At 46.9% G+C, this 12192-nt stretch overlaps 1 long non-coding RNA gene across 3 annotated transcripts; it reads right to left on the bottom strand.

The window, feature by feature from the left end:
• Positions 1-2406: 2406 nt before the first annotated feature.
• On the bottom strand, positions 2407-6080 carry Gm32002. 3 transcript variants are annotated; one of them, XR_377031.3, is made up of 4 exons: positions 5018-6080; positions 4390-4631; positions 3653-3917; positions 2407-3323 (listed from the first exon to the last, which is right to left on the bottom strand). It is a non-coding gene; the product is annotated as a predicted gene, 32002 (long non-coding RNA). The 3 variants fall into 3 exon arrangements; XR_868487.2 differs by having other exon boundaries at positions 4390-6080; XR_868488.2 differs by having other exon boundaries at positions 3653-3740; positions 4390-6080.
• Positions 6081-12192: the final 6112 nt, after the last annotated feature.

Genomic DNA, 12192 nt, shown 5'->3' with positions numbered 1-12192 from the left:
CCTATCTCACAGATCTTGGTCTTAAATTCATGGCCTCCTTTTCTTTAGTCATACACACACACACACACACACACACACACACAAACTCCCTACATATAAATTTGAAACACAGATTTACTTAGCACCTACTATAAAATCAAATATTGAGAATGCTACAATAAACAGAGCAGTGGCTGAGATTTTAGTGGGAGAGATGAACAAAACTTAATGCCATGTATTATATTTGGCAAGACACTAAAAAAAAAAAAAAGAAGAAGAAGAAGAAGAAAATAACAACCAAGGAGTTTTCATTATGAGCTGTAGAAGCAGAGCTTCAGGGGAGGATTCCATATCAGTGGTTTTTTATTTGATTTTTTTTGTTTCATTTTGTCTGCATTCAAGAGTTCTCAAATGAAAGGGAATAAAGAAAAACTTTAATGAAAAAAAAAAGCCAAGCAAAAAGTAGACTTAGGTCTTCGCTGCAGGAAACTCTGGAATGTTCTGTAGATTTGCTAAATTTACCCCACTTTAAAGCAAAGAAGCCAACCTTTTGTGTCCCCATATCTTTGAGACTCGTTTCCCAACCAATCATTGTTTCTGAGTCAGGGTCAGTTCTCCAGGGCAGTGGAGTGTTGGGGGCATGGCTAGCAGACAGACAGAAATCAGAGTGGGTGCATTGACTGGAAAACAGTCTAGAAACATCACCAGCCATGTGATGGCTGGAGGAAGGGGCATAGAGAGCTGGTAGGAAGTGGTGCTTTGGTTAGAGAGCCCAGGGAAGCCTAACTGAGACTGTGGCTCTTCAGAAATCACATAGAGGAAGTGAGGGGCTGCTTGGGTGACCAAGGGACGGAGAGGATGTGGGGCCGAAGTCAGGAAGTGGGAATGGCAGGTGTGGCATCTCAGCAATGGTGCAGGTTTCATATGTATAGGAAATGCAAGGAGGAGGGCTGGGGGATGGCTCAGTGGTTAAGAGCCTGGTGGCTATTTCACAGGACCAGGTTCATCTCTCCGTATCTGCATGCCAGCACCCAACTATCGGTAACTCCAGCCCTTGGGTGTCCAGAGCTCTTCTGACCTCTGTGGACATGAAGTACACACACAATGCATATACATATACATGCAAGCAAAACATACATGTACATAAAATAAACATTTTTTAAGAGAGAGGGAGACTGGTGTTAGCAGGTCGAGGAGCTCTGTAAGAGACAGAAGATGAGGTGGGCAAAGTAGTGGGATGGAATGGCGTCACTCGCACAGGCTCTTGTAACCAGGGCTGTGAAGAATTCACTGGAGGTCTGGGTAGGTAACTGACATAACCTTTGATTTTACGTGTTTGTTCTGGCTGCCATGTCATCATACACCAACATGGCCTTGTAGTCCAAGAGTGGATGTATGAGATCAGCACGGTGACATGGAGTGACCCAGATCAAGGAATGGTCCCGTGCTGGATATGTGGTGAAAGTTAAGCCCACAGGATCTCCTGAGTGTTTAATCCTGAGTATGAGGACAAGAAATGATGGATGGCTCCAAGGACGGGGCCTTGAGGCTGAGAAGGATGCTAACAAGAAGGCTTGAGGCTTGGGGGTCCTTAGCAGGTACTTAGAAGTTCCATTTGGATCTGGTAAACTCAGCACACTCACTGAGCATCCAAGTGGAAATGGGAGATTAGTAAACAGGCGCCAGTTGAGAATCTGCAAACACTCAACAAATGGGTAGGCATTATAAAGACAGGGAAATGGTAGATCCCGTAGTGCAAAGCTGGGGTGGACCAACCCTACAGCCGTGAGGACATCTTCCTGATGGCCTTTCTAGATCCTCCTCTGTGTCCCCAGAGCCCTCGAGAACCAATGGTGTCATGGTAGGTAGGTATGTTACGTTCCTAGCTTTGGAGCATTGGGTCATAAACACAGATATGTTCACATTTAAACAGAGTTGGATGAGAACATTGCATGAATGATGGAGGACTGAAAGCTCACAGTGAGCTTTGGAAATGAGTCTCCATGGACCTGTCATGAGCTGGGCTTCACATGTGACCATTTGTTCCTTTCATCAGGATCCAGCTTGCAGAACTCAGGCCCAGCTTTCTATCAATGTACCTGCTGCTTACAGTTTCACCTGTCTCCAGATTTCAACACCCAGAGTCATCTATTCACACCTCCACCTCCTTCAACCCCAGAGATGTCTCCCTGCCCTGGAAATAGATGGAGATGGTTGGAGGGAGGGAGGGAGGGAGGGAGGGAGGGAGGGAGGGAGGGAGGGAGGGAGAAGGGGGAAGGGAGAAGGGGGAAGGGGGGAAAGAGGGAAGGAGGGGAGGAGGGGGAGAGGGGGAGAGGAGAAGAGGGGGAGAGGGGGAGAGGGGGAGAGGGAGAGAGGGGGAGAGGGAGAAGCATGTGACTTCAGCCAGACATTGACACTTTTCCCCTCTGATGACATGCAGAAAGGAGGAGACCCTCCCAGAAAGACATGAAAGATAAGGCATGTCCTTTCGAAAAAGATTCTCTCTGAGTGCTACGATCCTGCAGTGACTCTGGGCATATGTATAACCCACATGTGCTTTGGTCTCTTCACTTACAACATAGAGGTAGGAATGGTGGACAAGGTTGTCCTGGGGGTAGAAGAGCTGGAGTGTGTAAGCTACAGGGAGCGTCTGCCACAAAGTAAGGTTCTTTCGCAGAAAGGATACGGTGGTTACTGTTATTGCTGCAAATTGTTACAGAATGTGGTTACCGTTATTGCTGCAAATTGTTACAGAATGTTCTCTGGACCTCAGGCTGTTCACCTGCCCTCTGAGGTGCTTGGGTGAACTCAGGACCCATTGGGTGAGAACAATGCCTTTTCTGACTCTGACTTGAAGATGGGGCACAAATCTACAGGAGCCCATTCAGGAGGCCACAGCCACTGACGACAGACAAGGTCACGCAATGAGAGGCAGGATGGCACAGTCAGAAGCAGACTACAGTAGAGGAAGTGGCATTTGCTTCTTCTGCCCCGTGTGTTCTTTTCTCCAAGGAAGAGCTACACCACCCTAGATCCCAGGAGGACTTGTACAGAGTGCTCTGAACACCCTACGCCGCTGACATCTGCGGGTAGAATTTCAAGAAACCCATCATGTTTCATTAACTTTTCCTGGGAACAAGCTCCAGAGCAAGCACAAATGTCCACGGTTCTGAGAAGGAACGTCTGAGCATGCGGCACCAGCAGAGGCTTGCTTAGCTTTGAATTCCCTGTACCAGTTATTGTGCAGGACTGGGTACATCTTGTCAACATGGGAGGCAGGTGCTCATGAGCAGCTTGCAGGGGACATTGGGTGCCCTGGCTGTGCCAACACAGGAAGAGAGAAGCTGAGAAAAAGGAAGGAAAACAAGAGACCTGGGTTAAGGGCCTAAAACAGACCCCCCAGCCCCACCCCATGGCATGTAAGACTCCAGGCAATCTACTCACTTGGCCCTTGAGCCAGGGGGTTGTATTTAGTTGCTAGTATAAGAATTATACCTATGGTATCTTCAATGGGAGATTTATTCTCTCAATCCTCCCAATCCAATCTAGAGTATCTCTATAAATTCATCAGGGAACCAAGCTCCTTTTAGTCCTCTGATTTGCAATCTTTTTATTTCTTTTAGCTCCCAAAGTTGCCTCCTGAACCAACATGGAGGTCAGGAACTCTACTCACTGCTTTGACATTCCAGGGAACAAGAAAGTGGTGCAGAGATAATGCAGACGCAGTCCATGCCTTTTATCTCCTGTAGAGTCCTGTAGTTCTAGGGCAAAAGTTCTCGTGTGTAGCCACATCTATTTGCAGAGAAGACTAGGCAAGTGTGGGGGTGCCAAGAGGGATCTGAGAAAGGGGAGGGGACTCTCCGCATATCAGGAGCAGTAAGGGCTCCATGTTGCTGTCCTGGACAAATCTGCTCTGGTCCTAAGCCTTCTTGTGTCCTCTGAAGAAGAAGAAGAAGAAAAAGAGGAAAGGGGAGGAGGAGGAGGAGGAGGAGGAGGAGGAAGAGGAGGAAATACCTTATATAGCCACATGTTTATTAGCTTGTTACTGGAATGTTCCAGCAGAATGCCAAAAGATCCACCCATGTTTTCTTCAACTGGAGGTTGCCCATGTCACTGATGGCACAACCCTTACCCATGTTCACACAAACAATCCTAATTAAACTCAACATGCGACAAAAAAGAAAAGAAAAAGACTGGAGAGTAGGAGCGGCCTTGTTGGAAAGAAGCAAGAGGGCTAACAGGGTATGAATATGATCAACTACAGCTCCCACAGTGGTATTCCATAGTCCCCTTAGGGGACAGTCTGTCAGAGTGCCATGCTGGCACATTTCCAAGGGCACTTTACTTTCACCGTGGAGTCCAAAGTCTCCAAAAGGCTGCTAGTCAGAAGTTCCTGTCTGAACCACTTACATTGGTCTCCGATTTTAAGATGTAGCTTCTATTCTCAGAGGGACACTGTCTGTCAGATCCTTTATTCATTCAGTAAGAACTAGTCCTGCATCTGGCCCATCCAATCTGCTGCTCACTCGTCGTCATCCCTAGGACAGACCCCATCGGTGTCTGGTAGAGATCATAGGAATTGCGTGTTCACAGTGGAAGGGTAAGAGTGGTCCAAGCATGGCTCCTAAGCTGTTCGTTGGCAGCTCCTTGACCTACAAGATGAGAGCTGAAAGTCAAGTGGAACTTACTCAGATGTGAAGACATCTAAGATAATTCTGGCTCCAGTACAGAGCATACACTATAGATGGGGGGGGGGGCATTTGGGGGGAGCAGGGTGCAGGCAGGCCCCAAGGAAATGGTTGCTTTCCCCCAGGAAAGCAGAAGGCATTTTGCGTGGGGAGAAGGAAATACACACAGGGTTAGCATAAAGATGGCAAGGGAACTTGGTCCTAAGTAGCCAAGATGGAGACTAGTTTCTGGCTTGCTAACTATGCGTTGAGGTATCATGGAAAAGCACCAGACAGGAAAAGAGACCAAACCCCAAGACTTTGACCCTGAGAGTGGCCAGTGATTTCAAATCCAAGCCCTCTGCCTGAACCTTATGGGCAGATGCTCAGTAGAGGCATGGAATTCTGGGTCCTGGGATAGAAGCCTCATTGCTGGAACAATATGGGCATTGGAAGGAGCTGCCACTCTGGGATTGGACCAGAAATGAAAGATATAGGAGTGGGTATCTCCAGGTGCCCCAACCAGGATGGGACCCCAGATCTAAGAGCAGTGCTGTTGGATAAGGCCAACTCAGGAAAGGCATAGTGTATGGTGTGAGATGCTATTCAAGGACTAGGGAAGATGCCACAGTGCATAGCAAGGGGAGGTAGGCTGATGCTACTGTGAGATCACAGACCCAGATTTCTTGCTCCTTTGTGAACCCTGCCCCCCATTATCATCATCATCACAGGTCCCTCAGCTGGTGCACAGCCACTCAGGAGCGAAGCCTATGGGAGGCTATCCCAAAGACATAGCCTAGCCCAAGTGCCAGCCAAAGCCTTGTAATCAGTTTAGTTACAGGACAAAATCCAGATCAGAGAGAGGATTAGGATATGTGGCAGCTTGCAAGGGGATGCTTTGAACTTCACTATGGAAGCACCTCCCCCCAAGAGAACCAAGAATGCCCAAGGTATTCACCGTGACACAAACACGTTGCTACCCTGGCTTCCCTGAAGCGAGGAGACCCGCAGCCGGCTGGGTGATCAGTTGGCATCCCAAATTGCCTCCCCGCAGCGTTCCACTCAGGTCTCCCAGAGGAGAAATGGACCATGTCGCAGCCCACTGCTCCCGGAATGGCAAGCATCCGATGGGCTGCCCTGCTCAGCGGTCCCCAGGACTCAGGAGACTGCAAGAGAGATGAAGCTCCCTTCTTGTGCTCACCACGTTATAGTCACGGCTGGGGAGGTGGAAGGGGGAGGTGCAGGGAGCAGCCCCTGCCCGGGCCAGGCGTGCAGCTTGGGTTATTGTTCCCAGATGGGGACTGTCAACCCCTGTCAGCTTCAGATATGCGCCAAGAGCTCTGCATCCGCATTCCTGGGATGCGTGGCGGCCCAGAGCTCACCTCTTGCACCAGGATTCAATAACATGTCAAACTGCTTCAGTCTCCCTCGGAGCTAAAACCCTCTCAACTCTCTTGCTGCCTCTGCACACACGCCTTACTCCTGTCCAAATATTGAAGCTGTGTTGAGTGCAGCCATGTTCAGCCTGGGCCAATTGGGCTCCACCTGCCAAAAACCAGCTCTGTGGTGAGAGCCAAGAGTCCTTGAATATATACAGTGGGCCTTGGAACTTGTCCAGAGTACTGTTCCAGGGTGTGGTAGCTTGGGGACCTGGGGAAAAGAACTGGGTAATTGGTCTGGCTGCTCTCAAGTTCTGTCTATAGCGTAGTTATTGCTAAAAGTCAAGTTCTGCCTGTAACTCCAGTACTGGGCGGCTTATGCAGTTCAGTATTTCCCCGTAGTTCAGACTCAGTATTTCAGAGACTAAGTAGGAACAACATTGAACCTACAGGTCTTTAGTTTCCTGCGGGGACAGAGGCATTGACTTAGAGCCCATGGTTGAGAGTGGTTTGGAGATCACACAGAACCAAGTGAAGCACTTGGATATATATGATTCCAGATTTTTTTCCCCCTGGTTTAAAAAAAAAAATAGATCTCACTATGTGGCCCTAGCCTGCCTGGATCTTGCTATGTAAAAATGAACTCACAGAGTTCGTTTGCCCTGAACTCAGAGATCTTCCTGCTTCTGCCTTCCCCAGTGCTGGGATTAAAGACATACGCCATCATGCCCAGCCATGTCAAAAATTTTTACTAATTGTTATGTTTTATTATGTCTCCCCCCAAATATATGAGAAAATCCTACCCTTTCAGACATGACCTGAACTACGGTTAGCATAGATCCAGTGAGGTCAAGATGAGGCTATTAGGGTGGGCCCTGATCCAGAAAAGCTAGCGACCTTATGAAAAGGAGAGGTCAGGAGAACGAAGGGACAGAGATCAATCACACAGCCAAGGGCCACCTAGATAAAGCCACTTTCTTCTGAAGGTGTTAATAAAAGTTTCTCACCCAGAGTACTTTGTGGGACCTGCCAGAGTCTTGATTTCACATTCCTAGGCTCGAGATCCAAGAGAAGCCTTTGTGGTTTGCTGCCACCCACGCTGTGTAACCACAATCCTAGGAAACTCATATGCCACCCAGTAATGTTGCTGATAAAATCCTGGGTGGAACTGATACAAAAATGTTGGTTGGGGCAATGAGGAGAGGTGGCCTGGGACTTCAGACCACTTCCCTAGTCCTGGTTAGTGCACATGTCACCTTTAAAAGGACCCAATATTCTACACTTCCTCTCATCCGGAGAAAAGCCCCCTACCAACAACACCGGCTTATCAACTTTTAAACTTTCATTTATGGATTGATAGAAACCCAGGGCAAATTCTATTTTCTCCCTTTTTAGGTGGCCCCCAGGCTTGCGTGGGAGTGTCCCTCTCACTCAGTGAGGCTTGACAGCATGGAAATTCTACCCTTCAGTGTGGCCTCTGAAGTTAGGAATTCCTGGTTAACATCTGCCCTGTGACCTCACTCTGTCACAATGACTCCATTAAGCTGACTCATTTAGTCCTGTGGACTCCATACAGATGATAAGGGCTGGCACAGAAAACACCCTCTCAGGCTCTGGGCCGACTGTGGGCTGTGGGTTTGAGCAAATGAGCGCCTTGCCCTTGACCTCAGTGTTTATCCCGGTGCTCAAGAGATGGAGATTTCGTGCCGGCGATTTTCTGTGATTCCATTAACCAACTCCTGTGTCTGTGCTAGTGTTTCTTACGAGACTGTTAGGTGTTTTTACATCTAGAAATGACTGTGTTTGGGCCCTAACACCAAATAAGGCCAGCCTATAGGACATGGACACACATGCACACGCGCACACACAACCCTGTTGTCTTCTGTTGGCCTCACACGTCAGTAGAGCTTGGTTTCCAAAGCCCATGTCTCTTGCTTGCATAACTCTAGGAATAACTGTCCCCGTCGCTATGTTCTACACTTTCTTGCCTCATAGCTCTTTGCTAAAGCTTCTTGTTTACTATGAAAAAGCTAAGGGTTTAAATATGTCAGGGGACGGCTCTTCCTGCCCCCCCCCCCCAAGGCATGAGTTGAACTAAATAGAACCATACCTTAGCTGTCTTTCCAAACCAGCCACGGGGAACCAATTTACAACCTAATGATCACACAAATGCATGCCCAGAAATTCCCCTGCGTGTCATGTTCCTACCATGAAGGACATACTGTGATTGAGTGTGTTCTGTCTCCCAAAGACAGGCAGGGTGCTTAAAGGGCTATAGAGCTAAACAACTGGCCATTGCAGAACCCATACAGGACAGCCGTACAATGCACTCTGTGTATCCATAGAAAGTCAGGGTTGAGAAACAAATTTCACAACATGGGAAAGTGTTTATGGTTTGCTATTACGTGGGGGTTGTGGGGAAGGCTGCTGGCAAAACTGAGTGTACCATATGAAAACAATTATGCAGAAATTATGTATATATCCATAGAAAATCTGGGAAGGCTTTTCTCCAAAATGTAAACACTGAGGGAACCCTCGGGGGTTTGAGCATACAATGCACAGTTTGTGCACAGCACATGGGCATCCTGGACAGAAGAGGGGTGGCAGGCATTTCAGCATGGGCTGCCTTCCTGAAATAAGTCTTTTTTTTTCTTATTTATGAAATGGCACCATATAGGCTGGCAACAGCCCAGCAATGTGGCTGACTCTGACGCCTGTTCTGTGTGTTTTCTTGCCTTTTCCAGAGAGTATGTACTCTGTGTTACTATTTAAAGGACTCATAAAAATAATCCACTTTCAAAAGATAAGTACTAGAAAATTGGGTAGGACTGAATCTTTGATGATATTAGGGGATTGGTTTTAGTTTTACGTTTGCTAATGGCCTTGTGGTTATGTTTTTAAGTCATTATCATCCAAAGATACACACTGAAATGTGTCTGGGTGAAATGGTGGCATGTCTAGGGTTGTCTTAAAAATAATACAGGAGGTAATTAAGCGGGTAGCCACATATTATAGAAATTCAAGGTCATAGGTTTTCATTGAAGCTAAGTACCTGAAATGTGAGGGTTTTTATTCCTTTGTCTATTTCAGAATCACTTACAAATTGCCATAATGCAGAGCCCTGAAAAACATAAAATTAGTTTATATCATTGTGAGTGTCAAGATTTTCCAGAGAAACAAAATATACATACAGAGTAGACCTTCTTATCCATGATTTGATTACTCTTTCCAAAGATTGAGTTACCCACAAGTTAACTGTGGTACAAAAATAGGAAACAAGCAAAGCAAGAACTAAATAATTCTCCAGTTTACAATTGTACATTGCCTGGAATTTCACTGTTCTCTGTCTAGCCCAGGACACAAATCATCTCACAGTCCAGTGTATCTATATTGTATATGCTAACCAACTGTTAGCTATCTTGGTTATCAGAGTAATTGTCACAGCGCTACATTTGAGTAACCTTTACATACTAGCTTACCACCACTCACAGTGTCTCCGTGACTTACCTCACTCTGTCTAATGTAGATATTACATCATCTCACAGCAGCATCAGAAAAACAAAAAGGTGACCACACTGCAGAAGGATATATTTACAGAAAGACCATATTCATATAATTTCTACTATAGTTTTCTATAATGATGCTGTTTAATTGTTATATCAATATCTTACTGTGCCTTACATATAAAATTCATACATATGCATACACACACATATGTAAAAACCATTAGGCATTTTTTCCAGTTATCTCTTTTAACAATTCTGGGGGCTGGAGAGATGGTTCAGTGGTTAAGAACACTGACTGCTCTTCCAGAGGTCCTGAGTTCAATTCCCAGCAACCACATGGTGGCTCACAGCCATCTATAATGGATCTGATGCCCTCTTCTGGTGTGTCTGAAGACAGCTACAGTGTGCTCATATACATTAAACAAACAAACAACCCACAAAGTCCCATATCCACAGATTCAACTAACTGGAGTTTTAAATATTTGGGGTCTGTGGGGGAGACTTCTGTCTGCATTAAATGTGTAGACTTTTTTGTTATCTCCTAAATAATATAGTACAACAACTATTTGCACAGGATTTACTTTGGGCGCTATAAGGAATTTGGAGGTGATTTAAACTACACAGGAAGATGTGCATTGGTTGAGTATAGATGGTATCATTTTATGTAAAGGGCACAGAATACACCGCTTTTAGTGTCCACGAGGGTTCTGGAAGGAACCCGCTTTGGACACTGAGGCATACATGCACACACACTCTCCTGTGTTCCACTGGGAGTCTTCTCAGTGTGTAAAGGCTCGGGAGTTATAAGTTACGTGTGGGAAGGGAAAACTCAGAGATCACACAACTGCAGAGACTGGATAGTTCCGATCTGCAGGGTGTGCTAGCAAGTTGGAGGGTCGGAAAGAAACCAGAAATGCAGCTCAAGTTTGAAGGCCATCAGATAGAGAAGTCCCTCCTGTTTGTCTTTTCTTTTATGCAGGCCTTCAAGTGATTGGGTGAGGCCCACATTAGGGAGTCTAGGGACTGATCTCAGCCCAGAGCACCCTCGCAGAAACGTCCAGAATAATATTTATCTGCATTACCAAGGCACAGTCGTTGTGGCTAAGGTGATTGTCTGCCTTTGCTTCTGGAGGAACTGAGTAATTCTACAAGCTGCCCGAGAGTTCCCTGTGTGGTGACTAGTAGATCGTGGTTAATATTCTGTTCAGTGAGGTAAATGGGAGCCACAGAGATGGGCAGATCTCTGTGGATTCCAGGCCACCAAAGGATACACAGAGGGACTCTAACAAAAATGATGTAAATAGATAAGTTAATAAAAATGCAAACAGCAAGGCACATGCCACTTCCCACTTCCTCCAGTGACAGCTGCTAAGACCTATTCTTGACCCTGGAGACCACACAAAGCCTCAGTAGGGGACAGTAACATTGCTACCATCACACAGCTAAAGGCCAGTAAATGTGTCCCCTAAGATGGACGGGTGAGTAGCCAAAGTTTGGACAAGAACCACCAATCACATATTTGTATCAGGAAGAACAGGATGTAGCTCCTGGGAGCATTTAGAATAGTGAGGGACTCAAATACAGAGTTACTGTGTTGCCTAGGGATACTTCCAGGTATGAGTAACTGTGAAAGCCAGCCCTGCCCGCCACACCCATCCAGCTTGCCCCCCCCCACCACGACCCCCCCCCCGGCCTTTAGTGGTCACCGGTGAGTATGTCCACGCTGCTGCCGCTTTCAGTGATGTCACTTATATCAGACTCTAGCCTGCTCAGCCTTCCGATGTGAACTGAAGACCTGGAACCCTCCAGGGCTTCTGCCACAGACTGGGACTGGCTGAGGTGCCCAGCTTCATGAACTAAGCAGCTGCCAGGTTCTCAGCCTCTCCACTGTGCAGACCATCATTTCGTCACTGGTGCATAACATTCAAGCCAGTCCAAGATATATATCTTAGGACCTCGCTCAGTGACCCCTGATCGTCAAGACCTGCTCCAACCACCTGTCCCTTCTAATCATTCCCATCTGGCCTTTCCCGGCCTCCACTGCTCTCTCCTCCCTAGACAGATGGGCACTAAAAACAAGCTCTGTGTGCATTGTTGGTCAGTTAACACACTGTGAATTCGTGGGGGTCTTGGGGCTAGTTTGACGCAGATGCCACCTTTGCTCTCCCCATTTTCCAAATAAGGAATTCAGATCAGTTTTCACACACAGGAACAGAGCCACTTATGCTTGCAGCTGTAGTGTGTCTGTGCACCTGGGCCTGCCCAAGCTGAAATTCACACTCACCATTGCTTAGAAACAGAGGCCCACCTCAAAGCACCACTTCATTGTGTCCCTATGAAGTGATGAAAATTAAGTGTTTCTGTAGTGCCTGTTTCGTGAACCCCCAAAATCCACCAAGGAACCGATTCTGATGCAATCGCACTAGGGTCTCTTTTTTACAAGTTCGAGCTTGGGCCACATTGCTGTCTCTGACACAGTAGAATGGGAGGGTGAAGGCCAAACTTTCAGCGGGGGGGGGAGGGGGGGGGAATTTTATAGGAAATGGTAAGCACACGAGGGGGTTTCTAGCCTGGCACACATCTGATTGCGAAGCCATTACAGAATTTTAAAATAATTGCCCCTTAAGATAATTGGCTGTGCTGGGTGCCAAACCATAAACT

The sequence above is a fragment of the Mus musculus genome, chromosome 5, assembly GCF_000001635.26.
Source record: "Mus musculus strain C57BL/6J chromosome 5, GRCm38.p6 C57BL/6J".
Classification (NCBI taxonomy): Eukaryota; Metazoa; Chordata; class Mammalia; order Rodentia; family Muridae; genus Mus; species Mus musculus.
Note: the sequence above shows the minus strand (reverse complement) of the source record. Positions and strands in the feature narration are given on the sequence as shown.